Source organism: Phoenix dactylifera, chromosome 4, assembly GCF_009389715.1.
Source record: "Phoenix dactylifera cultivar Barhee BC4 chromosome 4, palm_55x_up_171113_PBpolish2nd_filt_p, whole genome shotgun sequence".
Taxonomy (NCBI): Eukaryota; Viridiplantae; Streptophyta; class Magnoliopsida; order Arecales; family Arecaceae; genus Phoenix; species Phoenix dactylifera.
Genome location: NC_052395.1, coordinates 30,269,403 through 30,294,575, shown reverse-complemented (window position 1 = coordinate 30,294,575; position 25,173 = coordinate 30,269,403).

Genomic DNA, 25,173 nt, shown 5'->3' with positions numbered 1-25,173 from the left:
CCATAACCACCCACCATTGGATCAATGCCAAGTGTCCATGGCTCCATGCAACCATTGCATGACAAGTGTCCAAGCCATGTGTCCATGGCGCCATGCAACCATTGCATGACAAGTGTCCATGGATTAATGGATAAAGATGAACCCAAACCAAATCCTAATCACATCAGGAGAGAGGGTGGGGTGCCATGCATCATGTAATGCCATGTGGACTTTAGAGTCCGCATAGTATGAACACGACTTAAAGCATATAATTTAATCCTTGATCTAATTAGCCCAATTGCAATCCAATTGCAATCAATTTCACTTAATTCTTCTTCCATTGACTCACTAACACTTAGTGGGTTAATTCAATCACCAATCATATTGATAATTGACATCAATTGTGATTCTAAATCATAATTATGATAGTCTAACTAATCAAATCATCTATGTGTGTAACCTTGTAGGTTCTATTCTGTCTGAAAGTGAGACATATTGAGATCCCCATCTCAATATCACTGAAACTCTTCTCAGTGGACTGAAATAATTTCAGTTCTACTCTTAGGGTTCACTGATCATCAAGTGAATGCTTTCGAGTCTCACAATCCACTAGTGACACCCTGCAGTATGTGGTGGCAACCCAGCAGAACGACATCTCTGAACCTCTAGGTGCAGTTAGCGTATGATACAGTTGTTAGGAACCCTAGTGGTCGCATGCATATATTTTTAAAAATTTTACAGCGGAAGCATGAATTAAACTATTTAATTTCTATGCATGCTAGAGATCATATCTCTACAACAAAAATAGATCCAGAACTTTAAACATTTATCCTAAATAAGTTTGCATGATTCTATGTCTAACATGTAGTCAGGCAAAATTTCAGCAATCTAGTTGATTTCTAATCCTAATTTCTAATGAGATCAAATCGCATACCTTTTTGCTTTGAGGACTTTGATGATGCCTTGATCACCTTGTGTAGCCGCATATGCATCCGGCCTCAACGGATAGTCCACGTGAAGCTCTAGAAAGATCCACAACTGTAGGAGTGCTAGCTCGCGCAGAGGTACTTAGTGGCTAAACTTTTCTCCCTCGAAGCATTCAACTTTTGATTCTTCTTCGAGAGGATGAAGGATGGAGATGAAGGAGAAGAAGGAGAAGAGAGGGAGGCTGGCTCTCAGAATTTTTTCAGAATTTAGAACCCTTTCTAAAGACCATCTTTTTTAAACCCTAGGCGTGGGGGTCTTTTGGCTATCAAAAGACCCCCCATGCCTCACACCTATTTTAGCCTATGAATTTGGCTGATAAAATTCCCAAAAAATTTTGATGAACCGAAAGCTAAGAGGTGAACAAATCCTCTTTTAATTTTGCACCATGAATCCCTAAATATCAAGGGGTTCATGGACTCCAAACTTCAGCTACATGCCACCCCTGCTTTATGCGCCATGCTGTCCCTACAAATTAGGTATTTGATTCCGATCTTTTTAGGAATATTTGAGGTGCCATATTTTTCTAAAAAATATCCCCACACCTCCTCTTTCCTCACGCCAGAAATTGGCCAAAAAGAAAGAGGATAGGCATCACTAATTTTAGGGATAAGGATGAGGTGTCTTTCTTCTCCAAGAAAGAAAGCTAGGGTCCTAAAATTTAGAAATTCTTCTTCTTACCAATTTCTGAATTTTTGAACTTAGAATCCTTATCAAATAAGGACTTTTAATTGGCTCGAGTCAAGCCCAATCTAATTGGGTCAAGTTCGATTAATTGGGTCTAGCTTAATCAACTCGGATCGAACCCAATCCAATTAGGTCAAATCCTGATATAGCCCAAATTGAATTTTATTCAATTTGGCTTAACCTAAGCTCAATCATTCAATCAATTGAGTTCATTAGCAATCTAATTACTAATTAATTCTTTAATAATGTAATAATTATTTTACTGCAACTTTTGCTTAGGATAATTTGTCAATTGAATTGACCGATGTACCCTTGGACGATTCTTAATCGTCGATCAGCCATTTGATCAACCTAAAAACTTCTATGTGTGTGATCCCATAGATTCGAACCTAAGCTGGTAGCACAAGAACGACTTCCTGTACTAATCGAAGTGACCATCTAGCAATGGTACCCGACGTCCGGATAGGCCGAATAATTGCAAAGCAATATTCTGGAAGCCTTGGACTATGGTTACCGTATAATTAATCCCTATGACGCCAAATGCTTAGGATGACTTCAGAGTTCTGTCAACTCTTTAATCAGTGCATCCAAAATATGTTTCAACTTTACAAATCCTATGACTCCTCATAAGGATTATCCTGGTCAAGATTTTGCTAAATTGAACACAAGGGCATTATCTCCTGTCACCACGAGGGGTCAATTCCATCTTGACTCACGCACTGACTTCGCAAGTACTTGACTACACCCAGTAGCCTTCCATCACTAAATTAGAAATTCAGATAGTCCGGTACCAAAGTACAGTAAGTTGCTTGCAAATCACCGTGGTGATCTTAGATCTGAGAGATACTTATACTCATATCTACTCGGAACATCTCTTGACAGCAGAGCATTCCGGAACTGATCACGTTCAGTGAAATGTACTCCTATAATTCACTTGCGTGACATATCAGTATCTCTATACTCCTTGGTTAAGAAGACAACCAACGTATATAGCACACAACGACCTATTCTTGATAATGCTATTGTCCTAGTGATAGCATATCATTTGGTCGCGAACTAGTTTAAGAGCTCGTAGATAAATCCTCCTTTATCGTTTAATAGAGTCCTAAGGACTTCATTACATTATTTGAGTTCATGAAGATGCAAAATATGTAATGAAATAATGCCACATAACTTTTATTAATTTTATTAATTCATATACAATTCAATCATCAACATGCTAACGATTGTCTTTCAGGACATAATTTCCAACAACAGTCCCTCTATTATGGATCCCGACAGGACGGAGGCTATGGATAACTCGTCAAACCCCATCGTCCGTCATATGTCAAATTTATTTGACTTCTAATTCAAGACATGGAAAACTTTTTTTCCAAAATACCTGGCCAGGAATTTATCAAACACAGTCTCATAAATCATATAAGATCACTCCTAATCTATCAAGGTCGATAGATCCCATCTAGATGCAATCCTATTCCAAAATGAACCTACTGCAGCTAATCTACACCACAAGGACCTAAATGGTTGGGGCCCAAGTTTATATGCTCGTCAAACTATAGTAGCCTCACAGTGAATAGCTGAGGCATCACAGGTCAAAGGACCAGTCATACAATTGCAGCATAAGTAGTCACTGACGAGTGGATAGACGTCCATGTGACTACTTTCTTTGGTCATGCTCAGTACACTTGTTCTCTAACAAGTACTTGCACAATCACTCTACTGTCTCTACACTGTGGACTCGAGATTCATCCATCTGACTAAATGATCTGTGCACTAATTTCAGCGGATCGGTCACCGCCCTCGTGATGGATCCATCGATCACTGTCCTCGTGATGGATCCATCGATCAGGAGCATTTAGAAATTAATCCCTAATGACACATGTGTTGACCCCCTAATGGATTTTGATGAATACAAAACACTAGAGTATAATTTCATTTATCTTAACAATTTACTTGAGGATTTCATGTGTTTAATTAAGAATATTGTTAAGAAATGTCTAGGCAAGTTTCCATAATTTTTATATATTTATTGAAGAATTTTTGAGATGAAGAAAACAGATCAGGGACAGCCGAGACGTCTCCGGTTTGTTCCAGAGACGTCTCTGGCACAAACAGAAAGAACTGGCACGTTTGGAGACATCCCCGGCACCTGGCGAGGCGTCTCGCAGGGTCGGAGTCGACTCTCTTAGTGGCGGCAGAAAGGCCGATTTCAAGAGATGCGCGCGAGCCGTCTCCACAGTACGCGGAGTCGTCCCCGCAAGTAAAAGCTGAGTTTCCGAGTCGTCCCCAGAGAGTGCGGAGTCGACTCTCTCAGGGTATTCCAGAGGATGTCTTTTTCGGTGATAAGGCAGCGGAGACGTCCCCTAAAAGAGTGGAGTCGACTCTCTCAGAGAATTCCAGAAGACTTGTTTTTTGGAGATATAACGGCGGAGTCGTCCCCAAGGCAGCGGAGTCGTCCCCATGCAAAAAGCACAAACAAGCCGAGACGTCCCCGTAAAGTGCCGAGGCGACCCTCTCAGAAAAACAGAAAAACAAAGATTCAAACCGTTCATCATCGGAGTCGTCCCCGTAAAGCTTCGAGTTGACCCCAAACAACGTCAAAAGTAAAATCTTACAGCCGAGACGTCTCGCGTTGAAGCGGAGACGTCCGAAGCGCCTGGGACGCGACTGACAACTTTTTCAGGTTTGGTTTGAATTTCAAACTCCCTTAACTTTATCTCTAACGGCTATATTTGCTTTTTGGGCTATAAAAGGGAGCTCTTAAGTGCTTTCCAACAACTTCTCACCAACCCAACACAAGATCATTCAAGAGAGAAGAAAGAAAAAGAGGTTCAAGGGAGTTAGTGCATTTAAGTGAAGAAATCAAGTGCCTTCAAGCTTCCCAAGTGATTTCGTGCTCAACTACTCTCTTCCGCTAGGCATTCAAAGCTCACATTCAAGCCAACGCGATCCACATCGGAAGAACCACCATTTTCCACGCTTCCAACGGCTAAAAGGGTTCTTCTGAGTTCTATTATTTCTCACTGTTTTATTTGCTTCTTGAGAGCTTTTAAATCCTTGTAAAACTTTTTCAATATTGTGCTTGTTCCAGTCAAGGGACTTGGAACAAGGGAAAGGCGTCCCAAGCCTAGGTGAAATTGGGGGTTATAGGGTTCGTTGTTAGCCCGGTGTAAAACAACGAGTTGGGTAGTGCACTCGCAAAACTACCGGACTGTAATCTTAGATTATAGTGGAAATTCCCAAAGGTGCTTTGGGGAGTGGATGTAGGAGCAGTGGAAGCTCCGAACCACTATAAAACCTTGTGTTTGCGATTGATTGTTCTCATACCGCTATCTTTACTTTAGTTCATACATTTGTGTGTTTTATTTTTAATTAGGCAAAAAGTTTTAAAACACCCAATTCACCCCCCTCTTGGGTGACCATCTCTGGGCAACAAGTGGTATCAGAGCGGGTGCTCTGTGTATTTCTTGAAAGACCTAACCGTCTTAGCCAAAGATCTAGATGGCAACACCCTTTAACAATGTTCCTGCTGAGGGGCAGGCAACCAATAGACCTCCACTCTTCAATAGGACAAATTATACCTATTGGAAGACTAGAATGAGGATTTTTATTCAAGCACAAGATTATGCCTTGTGGAGGGTCATAATCAAGGGACCACACGAACCATCTCACATGGTTAATGGCATTCAAGTTCCCAAACCTGAGGAGGATTGGGATGAGAATGACAGTAAGATGGTTCAACTCAATTCTAGAGCCATGAACTCATTATTCTGTGCTCTAGATGTAAATGAGTCAATAGAGTCTCCACCTGTAGTTCCGCCAAGGAAATATGGATAGGCTTGAAGTTACCCACGAGGGTACGAATCAAGTCAAAGAGTCTAAAGTGAACATTCTAGTTTACAAATATGAGTTGTTTAAGATTGAACCCAATGAAACCATCACATGCATGTTTACACGCTTCACCGATATAATTAATGGTCTAAAGAGTTTGGGTAAATCCTATACTAATCCAGAACTTGTGAGTAAAATTCTCAGGTCTTTGCCGAAAGCATGGGAAGCAAAGGTCACGGCGATCATAGAAGCCAAAGATCTCAACACTTTGGGACTAGAACAACTATTGGGCTCATTGATGACGCATGAGCTCACAATGAAGCAACATGAAGAAGAGTTGCCGAAGAAGAAGACAATTGCACTCAAGGCTACTTCGAGTGTGTGTGAAGAAGAAAGTAGTGAGAGTGAAGAAGAAAGCGAAGATGAGGACTTGGGTTTAATAGTAAGGAAGTTTAAGAAATTCATGAGAAGAAAGAAACCCTTCCCAAGAAAGAAATTTGGAGGGAGAAATGATTGGAAAAAAGAAAAGAAAAAAGAAAGAGACCCAATCATATGCTATGATTGCAAGAGACCGGGACACATTCGTTCTGAATGCCCTCGACAAAAGAAGCACTTTGGAAAGAAGAAGAAGAAGGCGTTGAAGGCAACGTGGGACGATAGTGACACATCCTCCTCCGAGGAAGAGAAGGAAGAGACCGCAAATTTGTGCTTCATGGCATTTGAAAACGACGAGGTATGTCAAAGCTCAACTATAAATTTTACTTTAGAAGAATTATATGAAGCTTTTCAAGAACTTATGAGTGATTGTAGTATGTTAGGAGCAAAGAATAAAGAACTAAAGGCCTCCAATCAAAAACTAAAGGATGATATTAAAAAACTATTGATTGAGAAAGAGAGCGTTGAAAATGTTAACACCATTGATCTAGAAAATAAAAATTCAAAACTTAGCATTGAAAATGAAACGGCAAAAACACTAATTAAGGAATTGAATCTAAAAGTTAAATCTCTACTCAATAATAATACCTCACTTGCACAAAATGTTGAATCCCTTAAAAAGGATAAGGAAGAACTAGTTAAAGAAAATTTGGATCTTAAGAATGAGGTACATAAGTACAAACCAATTGTTGAAAAATTTACACAAAGCTCTGAAAAATTAAATCTTATTCTTTCAAATCAAAGAGCTGTTTTTAATAAAGCCGGATTAGGATATAAAACTAACAAGCAACAAAAGTATCTAAAGAATTTCTTTGTGAAAGCAAAAGATGTCAAAACTGAAAAACCTACATGCTTTCATTGTGGAAAAAGTGGACATAAAGCCTACTCTTGTATTCAAAGAAAGATCCAAACTAACAAGAGTACATTTGTAAAAGCTAAAAACATAACTAAAGTATGGGTGCCTAAGGGAACCAACTACACTAACCACGAAGGACCCAAGAAAACTTGGGTACCTAAGAGCTTCACATGATCATTTTGCAGGTATGCCTTGCAGCCGGGGATAAAAAGAGAATGTGGTATCTTGATAGTGGTTGCTCAAGGCATATGACCGGTGACAAGAGTCTCTTCGTCACTTTAAAATCAAAAGAAGGAGTAGTCACATTTGGAGACAATGCTAAAGGTCAAATCATTGGTGTTGGTAAAATCTCCATATCACCCTCCTCATTTATTGACAATGTATTGTTAGTTAATGGACTCAAACATAATTTATTAAGTATAAGTCAATTTTGTGACAAAGGCTTTAAAGTGTCATTTGAATCTTCACTTTGCATAATTAGTAGTCCAGTTGACAATGAGATCATACTTACAGGACATAGGCATGGAAATGTTTACATGGTAGATCTTGATGATCTCACCATGAAGGATGGCCAATGTCTTGTAGCCATGGATCCCAAAGTCAATGAGACTAGTTGGTTATGGCATCGTAGGTTAGGGCATGCTAGCATGGATTTAATCTCTAAATTGATTACAAAAGATCTAGTCAAATGACTACCAAAAATAGATTTTGAAAAGAACAAAATTTGTGCTGCATGTCAATTAGGAAAACAAACGAGAAGCTCTTTCAAGTCTAAAAACATAGTCTCAACATCAAAACCCTTAGAACTAATTCACATGGATTTATTTGGACCCACTAGAACTGCTTGTCTAGGGGGTAAGAAATTTGGTCTTGTAATTGTTGATGATTTTTCACGTTTTACATGGGTTTCATTTCTTGCACACAAAGATGAGTCCTTTTCCGCTTTTATCAAGTTTCATAATAGGGTTTCGAATGAACTCAATCTTAAACTAAAAGCAATTAGGAGTGATCATGGTACCGAGTTTGAAAATCAGTATTTTAAAAAATTTTGTGAAGAAAATGGTATCAATCACAATTTCTCGGCACCTAGGACACCCCAACAAAACGGGGTGGTAGAAAGGAAGAATCGCACACTAGCAGATATGGCTCGTACCATGTTGTGCGAATCGGATTTACCAAAGTACTTTTGGGCTGAAGCAATAAATACTTCATGTCATATTTTAAACCGTGCTTTAGTTAGATCCATCTTAAAGAAAACACCTTATGAGTTGATAAAAAGTAAGAAACCAAATATAAGCTATTTTCATGTTTTCGGTTGTCGATGCTTTATTTTAAACAATGGAAAGGACAATCTAAGTAAATTTAGTGCTAAATCAGATGAGGGGATCTTCTTAGGTTATTCCTCATCTAGTAGAACATACAGGGTCTTCAACAAGAGAACTCTCGTTGTTGAAGAATCCATTCATGTTGTTTTTGATGAAGCTAATGGAGATTCTTCTAGAAAAGAAGAAGATGGTGATGTAGGTATACTTGAAGACCGAATGAAGGAATTCTCCATACAAGACAAACAACATAAGGATGAGATCAAAGAAGATACAATTCAGCAAGATGAAGAAGATCAACCTCCATCGAGAAATCAAGATCTTCCTAAGGAATGGAGGTATGCACATGGTCATCCAAGGGATCTAATCCTTGGTAATCCTTCACAAGGAATAAGAACTAGATCCTCTTTAAGAAACACTAGTAATTATCTTGCATTCGTTTCACAAATCGAGCCTAAATCACTAGAAGAAGCTGAAAAAGATGAAAATTGGATGAATGCTATGCAAGAGGAATTAAATCAATTTGAAAGAAATGAAGTTTGGACTCTAATAAAAAGACCCCCTAATGTTTTAATTATAGGCACCAAATGGGTATATAGAAATAAACTAGATGAAGATGGAATAGTAATAAGAAACAAAGCTAGGCTAGTGGCCAAAGAATATAATCAGGAGGAAGGAATAGACTTTGATGAAACTTTTGCTCCTGTTGCTAGATTAGAGGCTATTAGACTACTTTTGGCATATGCATGCTTTATGGAGTTCAAACTCTATCAAATGGATGTAAAAAGCGCCTTTTTAAATGGTTATATAATGGAGGAAGTTTATGTAGGACAACCTCCAGGTTTTGAGAACCACTTACATCCAGATTATGTTTTTAAATTGCATAAAGCATTATATGGACTTAAGCAAGCTCCTAGGGCATGGTATGAAAGATTAAGTAATTTCCTAATTGAAAATAAATTTAAAAGAGGAAATGTGGACAAAACCCTCTTCATTAAAAGAAAAGAAAATGACTTATTGCTTGTGCAAATTTATGTGGATGATATAATTTTTGGTGCTACTAATGATAGTCTTTGTCAAGAGTTTGCCAAGCTTATGCAGGGAGAATTTGAAATGAGCATGATGGGTGAGCTCAACTTCTTCCTTGGGCTACAAATAAAACAATCAGAGGAAGGCATCTTCATCAGTCAGTCCAAATATATCAAGGAGATGTTGGAAAAATTCAAGATGAAGGATGCAAAGGAAATCAGCACACCCATGGGCTCAAGTTGCAAGCTTGACAAAGATGAAAAAGGTAAAAGTATAGACTGCAAATTGTACAGAGGTATGATAGGCTCTTTACTTTACCTTACTGCTAGTAGACCAGATATATTATTCAGTGTTTGTATGTGTGCTAGATACCAAGCATGTCCTAAGGAATCACACTTGCAAGCTGTTAAAAGAATTTTTAGATATCTAGTAGGGACATCTAATGTAGGCTTATGGTATTCTAAATAATCTGACATAAATTTAATTGCTTATTCCGATGCTGATTTTGCCGGGTGCAAACTTGACAGAAAAAGCACAAGTGGCACATGTCAATTCTTGGGTGCTAATTTGGTTTCTTGGTTTAGCAAGAAACAGAATTCAGCTGCCTTATCCACAGCTGAGGCTGAGTACATTGCAGCTGGAAGCTGTTGTGCCCAAGTTCTATGGATTAAGCAACAACTTGAAGACTTCGGTATCAAAATGGACAATATACCAATTAAATGTGATAATACAAGTGCAATTAATTTAACAAAAAATCCTGTCCAACACTCAAAATCAAAACATATAGAGATTTGGCATCACTTTATTAGGGATCATGTGCTGAAAAATGATGTGATGATTGAGTATGTATGTACTGAAAATCAATTGGCCGATATCTTTACAAAGCCCCTTTGTAAAGATAGGTTCAACTTCTTAAGGAATGCATTGAGCTTGTATGATCCTAGCAATTAAATTGAACTTGCATTGCAATGCTTTGCTACTCAAACTAGTAATCCACCTCAAGGTCAACATAAGTGAAAGCATGAATCTATCTAAGTTAAATGACGAATTGTTCGACTTTCCGGAGGATGGTTACCCTCCCTTGGACTCTTCATGGAGATATTTTCAGAGCCTATTTCATAGGTATTCGAAATTTGGTCAAACATTCCTCATTTCAATGTTAATAATTCAAAAAATCATTATCAAACTTTTATAGGATATATTATTAAGGGGGAGGATCACAAACAAACTCACTCTGTATTCACCAAAAGAAATCATGTTGATTAGTGTGATTGAGTAAAATAAATTGGAAAAAGATAGAAATTAGTCTGAAATTTTTCAGTGCCGGAGACGTCTCTGGCAAATCGCAGAGACGTCCCCCCGGCGAGACGTCTCGCATCAGTCGCGGAGACGTCTCGGGGACCGAACGAGGGTTTTTAAATAGGTGAAACAGCTCGAGCCGACCCGAGCTATTCTCTTCCATCCCCGACAAAAACAAAAACCCTAGCCTCCATTTGCTCTCCACCACAAACCCTAGCCTCCATTTGCTCTCCATCACAAACCCTAGCATCCATGGCACCTAAGAGGGCTAGACGAACCGGTGGGAGGCGTCCTAGGGTAGCAACCGACGGTGAGGAACGGAGGGAAGAGCCATCCGCGCCGTCCCCTCCGGTTGCTCCGCCAACCACGACCATTTCCTGTGCGAATCGCACAGTAACCACCAGTAGGTACATAGATTTCCATTTTCTAGATAGTGAGGGGTTCTCTATTGGAGAGAAACTCCGTGCCCAAGGGTGAGAATACCTTTGTACCCTCAATACATCGACCTACCCCGGCCTAGTTAGAGAGATGTTTAGTAATATGGCCTTAGGGGACTTAGGGTACACTGCACATGTCTGGGGGACGTTGGTAGAGATTAATGAGGATGTCCTATCTAGCGTCTTGCAAATCCCTAAGGACGGTGAGGCTCCGACCTCACATCCCCAAAGGGAAATAGCCCTAAACTTGCTTTTAGGACGAGAGGACTGCGGGCCTCTTGATGTAGTGAACTCACAAGACCTAAATGCCGAAATGAGACTACTTTTGAGTATTGTCAACCGGGTCTTGTTTCTAAAAACCAGTCGCTTCGATTTTGTTTCGGAGCGAGACCTAGTTATCATGCACCACATCCTACTAGGGATTCCCCTAAACCTCCCTAGACTTATGTTGAACTACATTGCTATATGTCATAGGTATTCTAGGTTTAGCATACCCTATGGGATGATCTTTACCCTAGTATTCAAACATTTTAAGGTTCACATTCCAGAAAATGAACCTGCAAAATCCTTGAGAAACACCGACTATTATAATGAGAGCACAATGCGTAGAATGGAGTTTCACAAGGTAGATGGGTCATGGGTTAAGGTACCAAAAAGAAAAGCTCAAACCTTAGACCCTGAGATCCCACATCAGGAGCCTGACCACCACTCTCCTCCACTCAGCCACATGGACTTTCCTGATATACCCTCCAGCTCAGCTGGACCTTCCACCTCTATGCCACCTCCTCCTACAGTCACTGGGCCCTTCTCCCTATCAGAAGAACAGATGCGCACTTTAGCATCTGTGATATGCCAGCAAATGAGGGAGGAAATGAGATCGATGATCTCTACTGAGTTGGCCCCCATCAGGGCCTCACATGAAGGGCTTCTACAAGAGTTGAAGGAAATCAGAACTCAGATAGAAGCTACAGCGCAAGAACTAGTTAGTGTGAGTGCCACCCAAACCTTCAGATCAATTGAGCTACAAGACAGCTTGAGGAACATTTCAGATGGTCTTCAAGAGTTGACAAGCCCTGGAGGCAATGTGGGCACCGTGGCTGCCCAACTTAGAGGAAGAATTGAAAGGGCAAGCATTGAATTTGAAGCACTAGTGGCAGCCTTCCATCAATCTCAAGGAGAGCAGTTCAAAACTCTACTGGACTCAAGTAATGCATTTATAGATGCAGCTGCTAGGGCTTATGAGCAACGTCGCCGATGAGGGACATTTTGTAGACATCTAGAGTTCATCTGTTTTTGTAAAACCCTAGGCTCATTTTGAAACTTCTTTTGTATTAGGAATCAATACTTGTAATGATTTCTATTTTAACCTTGTAATGACTTCAAATATTTACAATGAATGACATACAATTCCTTTTGAAACCTTGTGTATGTAAATTTGACACAACTTATCAATGCATATGAAACAGGGGGAGCACAATCTGAATTCATTAATAAAACAATAGACAGAGGGAGCATAACTTGAATATCCTTGAGTGGTTCATTGTAATATGCTGAATTCCCCTAGGAATTGTGCTTTAAGTACCTACGTATAATTTGTCCCCTTCATTGTTGATGACAAAAAGGGGGAGTAGATATATAGAACTTATATATGGAGTAGAACCTGAATATGGAATGCAAAATTTACACTCATACTTAAAGTTGAATTAGAAAAGATAAAATTGAAGAATATTGGCTTTAAGATAATTGCCCTTCTGGAAAAGAAAGGGGGAGTCAAAAAGAACTTAGCTTTCAATTATCTTTAGCATCAATATTTCATTTTAACTTGATTCAAATTCAGTTGATATGCTAAAATTGCTTAAGAGCAATTAAGATCAATCTTATGCATAAGGATAGAACTGAAAATTGACTATTTTGAATTATGCACACTGTATCTAGCTCTAATCAAAACATTATACTTGTACATCTGATCAAATACTGTGTATATGTTTAAATTTCGAATTTTGCATATACTCAGTGTTTTGTCATCATCAAAAAGGGGGAGATTGTTGACCCCCTAATGGATTTTGATGAATACAAAACACTAGAGTATAATTCCATTTATCTTAACAATTTACTTGAGGATTTTATGTGTTTAATTAAGAATATTGTTAAGAAATGTCTAGGCAAGTTTCCATAATTTTTATGAATTTATTGAAGAATTTTTGAGATGAAGAAAACAGATCAGGGACAGCCGAGACGTCTCCGGTTTGTTCCAGAGACGTCTCTGGCACAAACAGGAAGAACTGGCACGTTTGGAGACGTCCCCGGCACCTGGCGAGGCGTCTCGCAAGGTCGGAGTCGACTCTCTCAGAAGCGGAGTCGACTCTCTCAGTGGCGGCAGAAAGGCCGATTTCAAGAGATGCGCGCGAGCCATCTCCACAGTACACGGAGTCGTCCCCACAAGTAAAAGCTGAGTTTCCGAGTCGTCCCCAGAGAGTGTGGAGTCGACTCTCTCAGGGTATTCCAGAGGATGTCTTTTTCGGTGATAAGGCAGCGGAGACGTCCCCTGAAAGAGCGGAGTCGACTCTCTCAGAGAATTCCAGAAGACTTGTTTTTCGGAGATATAACGGTGGAGTCGTCCCCAAGGCAGCGGAGTCGTCCCCATGCAAAAAGCGCAAACAAGCCGAGACGTCCCCGTAAAGTGCCGAGGCGACCCTCTCAGAAAAACAGAAAAACAAGGATTCAAACCGTTCATCATCGGAGTCGTCTCCGTAAAGCGCCGAGTCGACCCCAAACAACGTCAAAAGTAAAATCTTACAGCCGAGACGTCTCGCGTTGAAGCGGAGACGTCTCCGAAGCGCCTGGGACGCGACTGACAACTTTTTCAGGTTTGGTTTGAATTTCAAACTCCCTTAACTTTATCTCTAACGGCTATATTTGCTTTTTGGGCTATAAAAGGGAGCTCTTAAGTGCTTTCCAACAACTTCTCACCAACCCAACACAAGATCATTCAAGAGAGAAGAAAGAAAAAGAGGTTCAAGGGAGTTAGTGCATTTAAGTGAAGAAATCAAGTGCCTTCAAGCTTCCCAAGTGATTTCGTGCTCAACTACTCTCTTCCGCTAGGCATTCAAAGCTCACATTCAAGCCAATGCGATCCACATCGGAAAAACCACCATTTTCCACGCTTCCAACGGCTAAAAGGGTTCTTCCGGATTCTATTATTTCTCACTATTTTATTTGCTTCTTGAGAGCTTTTAAATCCTTGTAAAACTTTTTCAATATTGTGCTTGTTCCAGTCAAGGGACTTGGAACAAGGGAAAGGCGTCCCAAGCCTAGGTGAAATTGGGGGTTATAGGGTTCGTTGTTAGCCCGGTGTAAAACAACGAGTTGGGTAGTGCACTCGCAAAACTACCGAACTGTAATCTTGGATTATAGTGAAAATTCCCAAAGGTGCTTTGGGGAGTGGATGTAGGAGCAGTGGAAGCTCCGAACCACTATAAAACCTTGTATTTGCGATTAATTGTTCTCATACCTCTATCTTTACTTTAGTTCATACATTTGTGTGTTTTATTTTTAATTAGGCAAAAAGTTTTAAAACACCCAATTCACCCCCCTCTTGGGTGACCATCTCTGGGCAACAACATGCCTCAAATTCTCAACTGCTTGAGAATATGTGTCATCATCTTATTAATTTCCTGGACGATTCATGGACACATACAAACATGAATGAATAACAAATTGCCCAATTTTATTAATCAATAAGAGTAAATTACAAATTTATGCTCCAGATTACAAATATGCGTCAGCCACATTGGCTTCTAGGGCATACTTCTAACAGTTAGGTTGCTGCACTATGCATCATCATCACTAGGTGATTCATTATCTTTTATTGTCATATTGAAAAACTAAGTGCTTCTATAAGGGAAAAAACATAATAGGGATTGAACATTTTTCCACAACATTTTTTTTTAATGGGGAAGGGGCATATTAGTTAATGCTTAAAGATAAATGCTCAAAGATACAACTTATACAGCTGAATTATTTTCACTTAAAGTCAGCAAAAACACTCCGCGGTGCGGGGCAGCCTCTTGCTGCATCGAGAATCGTGCTGAGGTCGGCATTTCACCGAACAGCAGGTGGGCACGCCAGATGGCAGCTCCAAGCGTGGAATCTGACCAGGGAAGACGGGATGTCCCATTACGAGGCCTGGCTGAGACCACACCACGATGGGTTGGAGTGGCGCGGGGGGTTCCGCCTCAACCAGAGATGGTATGCCATTGGTTCACCGAGGAGGAACTGGTTGAACTTGAGCGACGATTTTCTCAGGTGCTGATCTTGTCGACGGAAAGGGTGATGCAGGCGAGGAGCGATTGGGAGGGGAGGGTTGTGCACGCCAAGAGTTTGGGGCAGCATGTTCAGGCAGAGGTGGTGGCTCGCGACTTCAAAGGCCGGGCAAAGCTTCAGCATCCGGTGGAGGTTCTCCCACTGGCGGAGGGCCTTCTGACCATTCGCTTCAGGTTTGGGGAGGAGCGGGCGGCAGCGATGGCAGCGGTCCCGTGGCTGGTGGGGGGGCAGTTGATGGCGATGGAAGAGTGGTGACCTGACTTCATCTCGGGCGTCCACTCAGTTAGCCAGACAGTGGTCTGGATTAGGTTACCGGGTCTGCCATTGGAGTATTGGGACAGTGCATCAATCTTGGAGATGGTGGCGGCGGCGGAAAGGCCGATGGCGCTCGATGCAGTGTTGAATGAAATGTAGAGGATCGGCTATACCCGTTCCAAGGTCGAGGTCGACACCAGCCTTCCCCTAGTACCTGGCGCGTAGATTCAGTGGGGGGAAAAAGAGGTTCTGGTAGGCCTTCATTTACGAAGACCTGCCGAGCCTCCGCTACCTCTGTTCCCGCACCGAACACCAGGCAGTTGAGTGCCGGTTCTACAAGGTGGGAGGGAGATTGGACCCGGAGGTTACTGGGGATCCCAGCTGTTCTTCAACAGCAACGAAGAGGAACTCATCCGGGGGGAGCAGGCCGAGAGTGTTCAGTCCCTGGATGACTGCTTCTAGAGCTCCGGCGCAACGAGGAGGAGGTGGGGCTAGGGTTGCAGCAAGGTTGAAGGGACGGCAAGTCCCCGAACTGAGCCAACCTGGGAACCGGTTCATGCCAACTCGGGACCGAGTCTGACCAAGGGTGGGCCGAGCAAGCCTCAGTCATCGCCGGACTCCGACGGCTAGCGGAAGCCCAAGAAGATTTTACGGCGTACTTCGCCGGCGAAGGAAATAGGGGGTGCCAAATCGGTGCTGGGAGTGGCAGCGACACCGACGAAGCGGCCCGAGTCAGCACCGACAAGCCGCTTTGGGCCAAGCGGACCTGGGACAACCCAGGGCTTGCGATCTGGGGCCCATTTCGGGCCCTTTCGATCTGGAGAGCGGGCCTGGACCACTAAAAAGGGCCAGAAGCCCATCCAAGCGGCAGGGGGCCCCTGGGCCTATACGAGGGCTGGCCCGAGTCCCTTCGGCACCCTCTATGCCAGGGTCCCTCATGCCGGGGCCTAGTGTGCCGGAGTCGGTGGCGGCGGCGACCAACGACGCTTCAGGAGTCGGAGCGTGTCACTGGTGATCGCGAAGGCCTACGACCGAGGAGGTCTGTCGGGAGCGTATCTCCGCGGATCCCATCTCTCGTCGGGGTGCGGCGGTGTGCGGCGGAGCATGGGGTCCGCGTTCAGGGGCGCCAGGCCGCGAGGATGCTCGGACGGTGGAGGAGATGGGGCAAGGTGGCCTCCTGCCGGAGGACAAGGGGCCGAAACCCAGCTCAGTCCGTGGGAGCACAATGAGTGGTCACGGGTCCGAGAACACATGGGAGGGAACCCTCTTCACTTCCACGGATCTTTCATGCGGGAAGGCTCAATTGAAGATGGATCAGCCGCTGAAGACCCACTGCGAGAAGCCTAAGGAGGGAGTGGCAGAGAAGTCTAGGGAGATGGAAGAAAAGTAGGATCCTGAGTGTGCTGGGCATCCACGCGGGCAGGTACATAAAGCTTTGGTGCAAAAGCTGAAGGGTGTGCTTGAGATGGCCGGTCCGGAAGAGGTTGAGATGCTTGGCGAGGCGGGAGGGCTGCAAGACCCTGAGGGTGTGGCCACGCACCAAAATACCCAAGTGTTGTCATGAAGATTCTTCTATGGAACTGTCGGGGAGCGGGTAAGCCCTTCTTCCGGCTGGCTTTCCGTAGGTTAGTGAGTCTGCATGACCCTGATGTTTGTATTCTGCTTGAGACCTGACCATCGGGATCTAGTTTGGAGCGGGCTAGGCGTGCCATCCCGAAATCATGGGGGATATATGCGGTGGAGTCTCAGGGCCTCTCAGAGGGCATCATTGTGTTATGAAGGTTAGGGGGAGTTGGCATTGATGTTTTCCATAAGTGCAGCCAGCAGGTGATCTTAGTGATTTCTGAGGAGGCCAGGCCCCCTTGGGTCCTTTTAGCCACATATGCCAGTACAGACTATCGGGAGAGAAGAGCCTTGTGGGAGGAGGCCACCAATCTCATTCGACTTGGGCACCCAGTGATGATGGCAGAGGATTTTAATTGCATCGATAGCCCGGAGAATAAGAGGGGGGCAAGTTTTTCACCAACACCATTGAGGTCAGAGAGTTTCAGAACTTTATACGGTCCAACGGGCTGGCTGACCTTGGCTTCACTAGCCCGCATTTCACTTGGTGCAACAACAGGCTGGGGATGGCTCGTGTTTGGGAGCGGATTGACCGAGTGTACGCGATGACCGGATGGATCCAGAGATTCCCAAACTTCTTGGTGTGCCGCCTGCCCAGGATTGCTTCTGACCATTGCCCAGTTCTGGTGAGTACCTCTTATACTTTTTTAGTTCATTGTCCTTTTTATTTGAGAAGGTGTGGTTGTCTTATCTACGGTCGTGGGAGGTCATGAGAGAGGCTTGGCAGACGCCGGTTAGGGGAAATATGATGTACAGGGTTATCCGGAAACTTGAGCTAACCAGATTGCCGGCTGCAAAGGAGGAATAAGGAGGAGGTGGGGAATATCATCAGAAGGGTGGAGGAGACGGAGGCATCCATCACCAGGTTACAGGCACTTGAGGACAGTGGGAGCGGTCTTTTAGAGGAGGATCAAGGAGAGTTTAGGGGACTATTGGCTAGACACCACTCCCTTCTTAGGTAGTAGGAGGTGTTTTGGAAGTAGAAGTCTCGGGTTCTCTGGATTAGGGAGGAAGATCGGAATATCAGGTTTTTTACCAGTCGACCATCATCTGGAGACAGCGGAACCAGATTGGCCGGTTCAAGGACAATAGTGGGCAGGTGTCAGAGGACTAGGAGATAGTCAGGAGGATCTTGGTGCAGTTTTTTCATGACAGATGGACCGAGTCAGGAGGTATAGCTGGAGGAGCATGCAGACCGGCACCAGGAAGGCAGGTGTCAGTGGAGGAGAATGTAGCTTTGGTCAGTCCAGTGTTCGAGGAGGAGGTACAGGCAACCTCCTGGTCACTGGACGAGGACAAAGCTTCGGGCCCGGATGGATTCCTCCCTTTCTTCTTTAGGAGGTACTGACACATAGTCAGACAGGAGGTGGTTGCAGCGGTCCAGCAGTTTTTTGTGTCGACGACGTTGCCCGTGGAGTAGAGGAGGACCTTCATCATATTGATTTCGAAGAGACAGGACCCCGTTGAGCCGAGCCACTACAGACCGATTAGTTTGTGCACTACCTTGTATAAGGTAGTGGCGAGGGTCCTGGCCAGAGGATGAGGGGCATTCTACCAAGACTCATTTGCCCTGAGTAGGGGGCATTCATTGGGGGGCGATCCATCTCCGACAATGGCCTCATTGTTCATGAGTTCATGGTTGACCTCCAGAAAGTGCCTAAGCGCAGGTGCTTGATAGGTGTCAAACTCGATATGGAGCGGGTATATGACAGGATGAGATGGAAGTTTGTGCGGCGATGTTTGGAGGGGTTTGGATTTCACCCACAGTGGATCAGTTGGGTACTCGGGTGTATACTGTCCCCATCCTTTGCCTTACTGGTCAACGACTCACCATCGAGTTTCTTCGAGTCGTCGGTAGAGTTGAGACAGGGCTACCCTTTGTCACCACTGTTGTTCATCCTATGTGCAGACTCTCTATCTCGAGCACTCGGACAGGCAGTCCAAGAGCAGGAGTTGGAGGTCTATGGCCCGGCGGCCGGGACGACTAGGATTTCACATCTGTTATTCGCTGATGATTGTATACTTTTGGCTTGCGCGATGAGCAGATCAGCTCAGGCCATTAGCAGAATCTTGGGGGCATATTGTGGAGTGTCAGGTTAGCAGGTCAATCTAATCAAGTCTGCTATTTCTTTCAGCCTGAAGACTGACCATAGGTGAAGCATTCTATCATGAGCCTTCTAAGGATTGGAGAGCAGGAGGGGACCCTTACATATCTCGAGGTACCTATTACGGGACGTTGCCCACGCAGGGGGGAGTGTACATCTATGAAGCTAGGCATGACACGCCGACTGGAGAGCTGGCAGGCGGGTGCATTATCGATGATGGACCGAGTCATTTTGGTACGGTCAGTATTGAGCTTCATCCCCATTTACTTGCTCTCCAATACTCTGGTCCCTCTTGCAGCGATCCGAAGATTGGAGAGGATGTTTCATAGCTTTATTTGGGGACGGCGGGGAGGTAGAGACAGTGTTCATCTGGTGGTATGGGAGACTATTTGCTAGCTGACTAGCAGAGGAGGGCTTGGTATCCATTCTCTGGTTGAGCGTAGGGAGTTACTGGCGACCAGGATGGCAACCCGGTTTCTTCTAGAGCCTGAGAGCCTTTGGGGCTCATTGTTGAGGGCGAAGTATGGAGATCCTGCCCCCTACTTTGCCCTACGTGCTCTTCAAGGAGCTTTCTTTATTTGGAGAGAGGTCTGGGCCTGCGCCCCGGGATTGATATCGAAGATCAGGTGGGATCAGGTGGGAGATTGGGGATGGTCGGACGATCAGCATTATGGAGGACAAATGGCTGGCTGAGGTAGCACTGCAGGGTTGGCCCACCGAGATTGACCATGGCTGGTTGGAGGAAAGTAGAGTGTATGCCCTGTTTGCTCAGGAGGATCGGAGGTGGGACGAGGGTCTTGTTCGGCAGGTATTTGGGGAGCACCTTGCTGAGCATGTCCTAGCTTTGCTGATCCTAGAAGGGGAGGCAGTGGATAGGAGGGTGTGGAACAGGACAGGGAGGATGACTGTGAGTGCTCGGGACCTCTCGTGGAAGGCAGAGGGCCCTCGGTGCGACAAATGGACTGCGGCTAGATTTGGAGGATGCACATTCACCCCCGAGTGGCCTTGTTCCTGTGGAAGGTGGCTTGGGGGTGTTTACCTACTAGTGGAGTTTTGGTGAGGCGAGGAGTGAAGGTCCCTGCCGGATGTGGAGCTTGTCAGGTGACGGAGGAGACCATCTACCATATTCTTTTTGGGTGCCCAAGAGCCAGTCAGATATGGAGATGTGCTTCAGCTCAGCCTGACTAGAAGCAAATGTGGGCATCCACTGAGCAGCTCCTATGACATTTGGAGGCCTCGGTTCGGGGGTCCATACAGGAGGAGAGGGGGACTCGTGATGCCTACCTGGTCTATCATTGTTGGCTGGAGAGAAATACACGGGTTTTCAACGGCGATAGCCCCTGCCCAAAGGTGGTGGCGGACCGAGTTCCACAGCATGCGGAGGAGATCACCGGCACTATTAAGGCTTCACCTACTAGGTTGGTCAGGAACATCTGGAGCCCCCATTCTGCTCTTGCAGTGTCCAGGATGATATTGATATGTTGGGTGCCCCCACACCCTAGCTTTCTCAAGGTGAACTTCAATGGTAGTGTAGCAGTGGACGGGAGCTGCGAAGGTGTGAAATTTATTATCAGAGATCACGATGTCAGACTTGTGGCGGCAGATGGGCGGAGAGTCAATGGTGACCACTGAGCTTCGGATGGCCTAGGAGGGTCTCTCCTATGCGAGGCGGATACTAGGTGCGGGTCGCATCCTCCTTGAGGGGGACTCGACGACGGTGATTGAGTGGATCCGGAGAGGGGGTGCTCAGTTGAGGACCGGCCGCTGCTCCACGATATTTGCAGAGCATTGGGGGAGGCCGACTCCTACCAGGCCACATACGTATATCGGAAGGCAAACGGTGCTACAGATTGGATTGCTTTCTTCATGGCTCATCAGTCGGAAGGCTTTTTCTGGATAGATCATGAGGTTGTGCCTATACCTTTGCGTAGCATTTTGTTTTCTGATTTTGTTGGTTTTCTTCACACTGGTCAGCTGTGAGCTGCCGATGTACCAAAAAAAAAAAAAAGATGCAACGTATACCAAAGGCCACATAGTTATATATATGAATACTAGTAACATTTATAACACAAAAATAATAATTAATAATAATAATAATGAGTGGTTAGCTAAGGATGCTTACAAGTAGTAGATATTTATATGGAACAACCATGCATGCTAGCTATCTGCATATGTTTTTTTAACGAACAAGGATGAGACAAAGACCTAGTGAAGTGATAACCATTTCGTGGATGTAAGTCTTCACTTGTATCTGAGTCCACTTTTCACACCTAACCATCTAAGCCTATTCTCGATGCTAAAAGAACAACATTATGTCATATCTACTTCAATATAATCAGACTCTCAATTAGAATTCAAAAACTCTTTAAAAAGTTATGGCATGGATTCAATTATATCACTACAAACTTCTAAATGCATAGATTTAATTATATTATTGCAAACTTCTAAAGAATTGCTACTTCGTGTGCACATGTGCATGGATATCACATACACGATACTTCTAAAGAATTGTTACTTCACTTGCATGAGCCTATAGAAAAGGTGGAAAGTGTAATCGAGTAGGTCTTCGTAGATTTGGGAGACTTCTCTTTTTCTTGGATTTCTTGAATATATTAACGAAGGAAACAAGGATATATTGCCATTGAGGTATCATAATTCATATCTTGGTAAAAGAAGATTTTGTAGAACAAGCCATTCCTCTTGGCTCACCAAATAGCACAAACCATTCTTCAACATCTTCATTTAAAATTTCAAAGCAATTGTCTTCCTACTTCTTCACACAAGTAAGATATGTTTCTAACGCTTATTTAATCCTCACATAAAGTTATAAGCATGCTTCTTTTTCTATAGCCTACACTTGCCCAAGACTCAACATAAGAAATCATACAGTCCACAATATTATTTTAATGATATTTAAAAAATACTAAAAAATAAAATTTTGCCCCGTATTTATGATAAATTGCCAAGTATTAGTTCATAGCTCGTGAATCCATGACATTATTATAGAGATATTTGTTTAAAAATATCAAGAAATAACACTTTGTTCCATATTTATGATAAATTATCCGGTATTCGTTTGTAATTCTTCTTTATTTATCCTACCGACAAGTCAGAAATACTCTTTAAAGACATGATTGGCTAACAAAAAAAAATATTGGCTAAGAGTAAGTCGGGCTACCCCCGCACGCATTGCGACGATCGCAGCGAAAATACATACGCGGGGTTGTTCATCACATGAACATCCTAAAAAATGTAGATTTTAAAAATTCTGAGTTCTCTAATTTAGAAAATTATGAAATCTAAGAAAAGATTAAAATTAAAAACTAGATTAATTTTAGATCTACGATTAATAATTGTAAAGATCCTATATTTACCTTTGAACGCATAGATCTTCACCGCTATCTGATGATCGTAAAATTGGGTTCGCTTGAAGCCGCAGAAGTGTCCAGCCTCTACGGGTATCCACACGAAGATCTGGATCGATCGAGGTTGCAATATTACCGGGGTGCGAGCTCCCTTGTAGAGATCCCTTTTAATGGTTGAAAACTTCTCTAAGCAATCAACTCTTGATTGCTCTCAAGAGGAGGAAGAAGGAGAAGGAAGAAACACTTTCTTTCATTTCCTTTGCCATGGAAGAAGAAGGGGGAAAGAGAGGAACACCTTCCTCTCTTATGTTTACTTCCATGCGGCTGATGAAGAGGAGGAAGAAGATTGCTGCCCCTTCCTTTTGTCCTTGCAGATGGAAGAAGAAGAAGGGGAGAGAGGGATGGCCGCCCATCATGAAAAAGGACCAAGGAGTTGGGGCACTAGCCCCTCTCCTTTTATTCCCTTTTGTTGGCGTGGACTCCTCCTAAAAATTAGGAGCCACGCCCCATTCACCTCAAACCCTAGGCGTAAGGGCTCCTCAAATTCTGGAGCCTCACGCCTAGCCCAATTTGATCTAGGAGGGGCGCACACCCCTCCTTTAATTCGGGCTCAAATCCTCCTCCAAGGAGGATTTGGGTTAGGTGCTTTAATCCTCTTCTAAAAAGAATTAGGTGGCCATGTGGAGTCTTTATCCATAAGAGTCCTAATCCAATTAGGACCCAATTGGATCATTTAATTGAACTCTTCAATCCTAATCCAATTAGGAGTTATCTTCATCTATTAGACCAAAATTAATTAAGACTCTAGAAATCCTCATCCAATTAGGATTCATAAAATTTTAGTCCTAATCCAATTAGGACTTTAGGAATCCTACTCCAAGTAGGACTCTAATTTAATTAGAAGTTCTAATCTAATTAGAGCTCTAGAAGTCCTACTCCAAGTAAGACTCTTGAACCTTATCATATAAGATCGAGCCCAATTAATTAAGTCCAATTAATTCAATCAAATTGCAATCTAATTGCAATTAATTCCTTCTTCAACTCATTAACTCTTAGTGGGTTAATCCAATTATCAATCAAATTGATAATCTTAATTTTTTGTGATTCCAAATCACAATTCAACCATCAGATCAATTAGATCCTCTATTGTATGTGACCCCATAGGTTCTATTCTGTCTGGTAGTGAGATATATTGTGATCTCTATCACAATATCATTGAAACTTCTTTCAATGGGTTAAAACAATTCCAACTCTTGTCATTCAGATTCACTAATCATCAAGTGAATGCCTTTGAGTCTCACAATCCACCAGTGACGCATAGCAGCATGTAGTGGTTATCCAGCAGAATGGAATAGATAAATCTCTAGGTGCAGTTAGCGTAAGATATAGTCTCTCTATTATGGATCTCAATAGAATGGAGGTAATGGATAACTTGTCAAACCCCATTATCTGTCATATGTCAAGATTTATTCAACTCTAGTTCGAGGTTGGAAAACTCTTTTTCCAAAAACTACATTGGCCGACAATTTACAAACTCAGTTTTATAAACCACATAGCATCTCTCCTAATCTATCAAGGTCGATAGATTCTATCTAGATGCACCCCGACTCCTACAATGAACCTACTGCAGCCAATCTGTACCATAAAGATCCAAATGGATAGAGCCCATATTTATGTGCTCGTCAAACTATAGCAACTTCACTGTGAATAGCCGAGACATCGCAGGTCAAAAGATCAGTCATACAACTGCAACATCAAGTAAGTCACTGACGAGTGGATAGACATCCAAGTGACTACTTACTATGGTTACGCTCAGTACCCTTGTTCTAGCAAGCACTTGCACAATCACTCCAATGTCCCACACTGTGGACTCAAGACTCGTCCATCAAAAAAAGTGATCTGTGCACTAATTTCAGTGGATCGATCATCGTCCTTGTGATGATCCATCGATCAGGAGTAATTCAGGAATTAATAGGGGCGCACGCCCCTCCCTTGTTTCCCCTTTCACACGCATGAAGGAACCCTTCCTTCCATGCTATAATTTTCTAATCTAATCAAAAACCATGTGATCCATCTTGTTTGATTTAATCCTAATCCAATTAGGACCCAATGTATCTTCCAAATTGATTCATATGAATTCTAATCCAATTAGGATCCAAATTGGACTTCATGAATTAAGTTCCTTATCTAATAAGAAGTTCTAATTGATTAAGCCCAATCGAATCAATCAAAATTGCAATCTAATTGCAAATCCTTCTTCTTTAACTCACTAACTTTTAGTGGGTTAAACCAATTGTCAATCAAATTGACAATCAAGATCTATTGCGATTCTAAATCGTAATCCAACTGTCGGAACGATCAAAATCTCTAATGTGTGTGACTCCATAAGTTCTATTTTGTCTAGTAGTGAGATATATTGTGATCTCTATCATAATATCTTTGAAACTCCTTTCAATGGATTGAAACAATTTCAACTCTTCTCTTGAGGGTTCACTGATCATTAAGTGAATGCCTTTGAGTCTCACAATCTACTAATAGTACCTAGCAGCATATAGTGGCAACCCAGCATAATGGAATAAATAAACCTCTAGGTGCAGTTAGCGCATAATACAGTACCTCTATTATGGATCTCGACAAGACGGA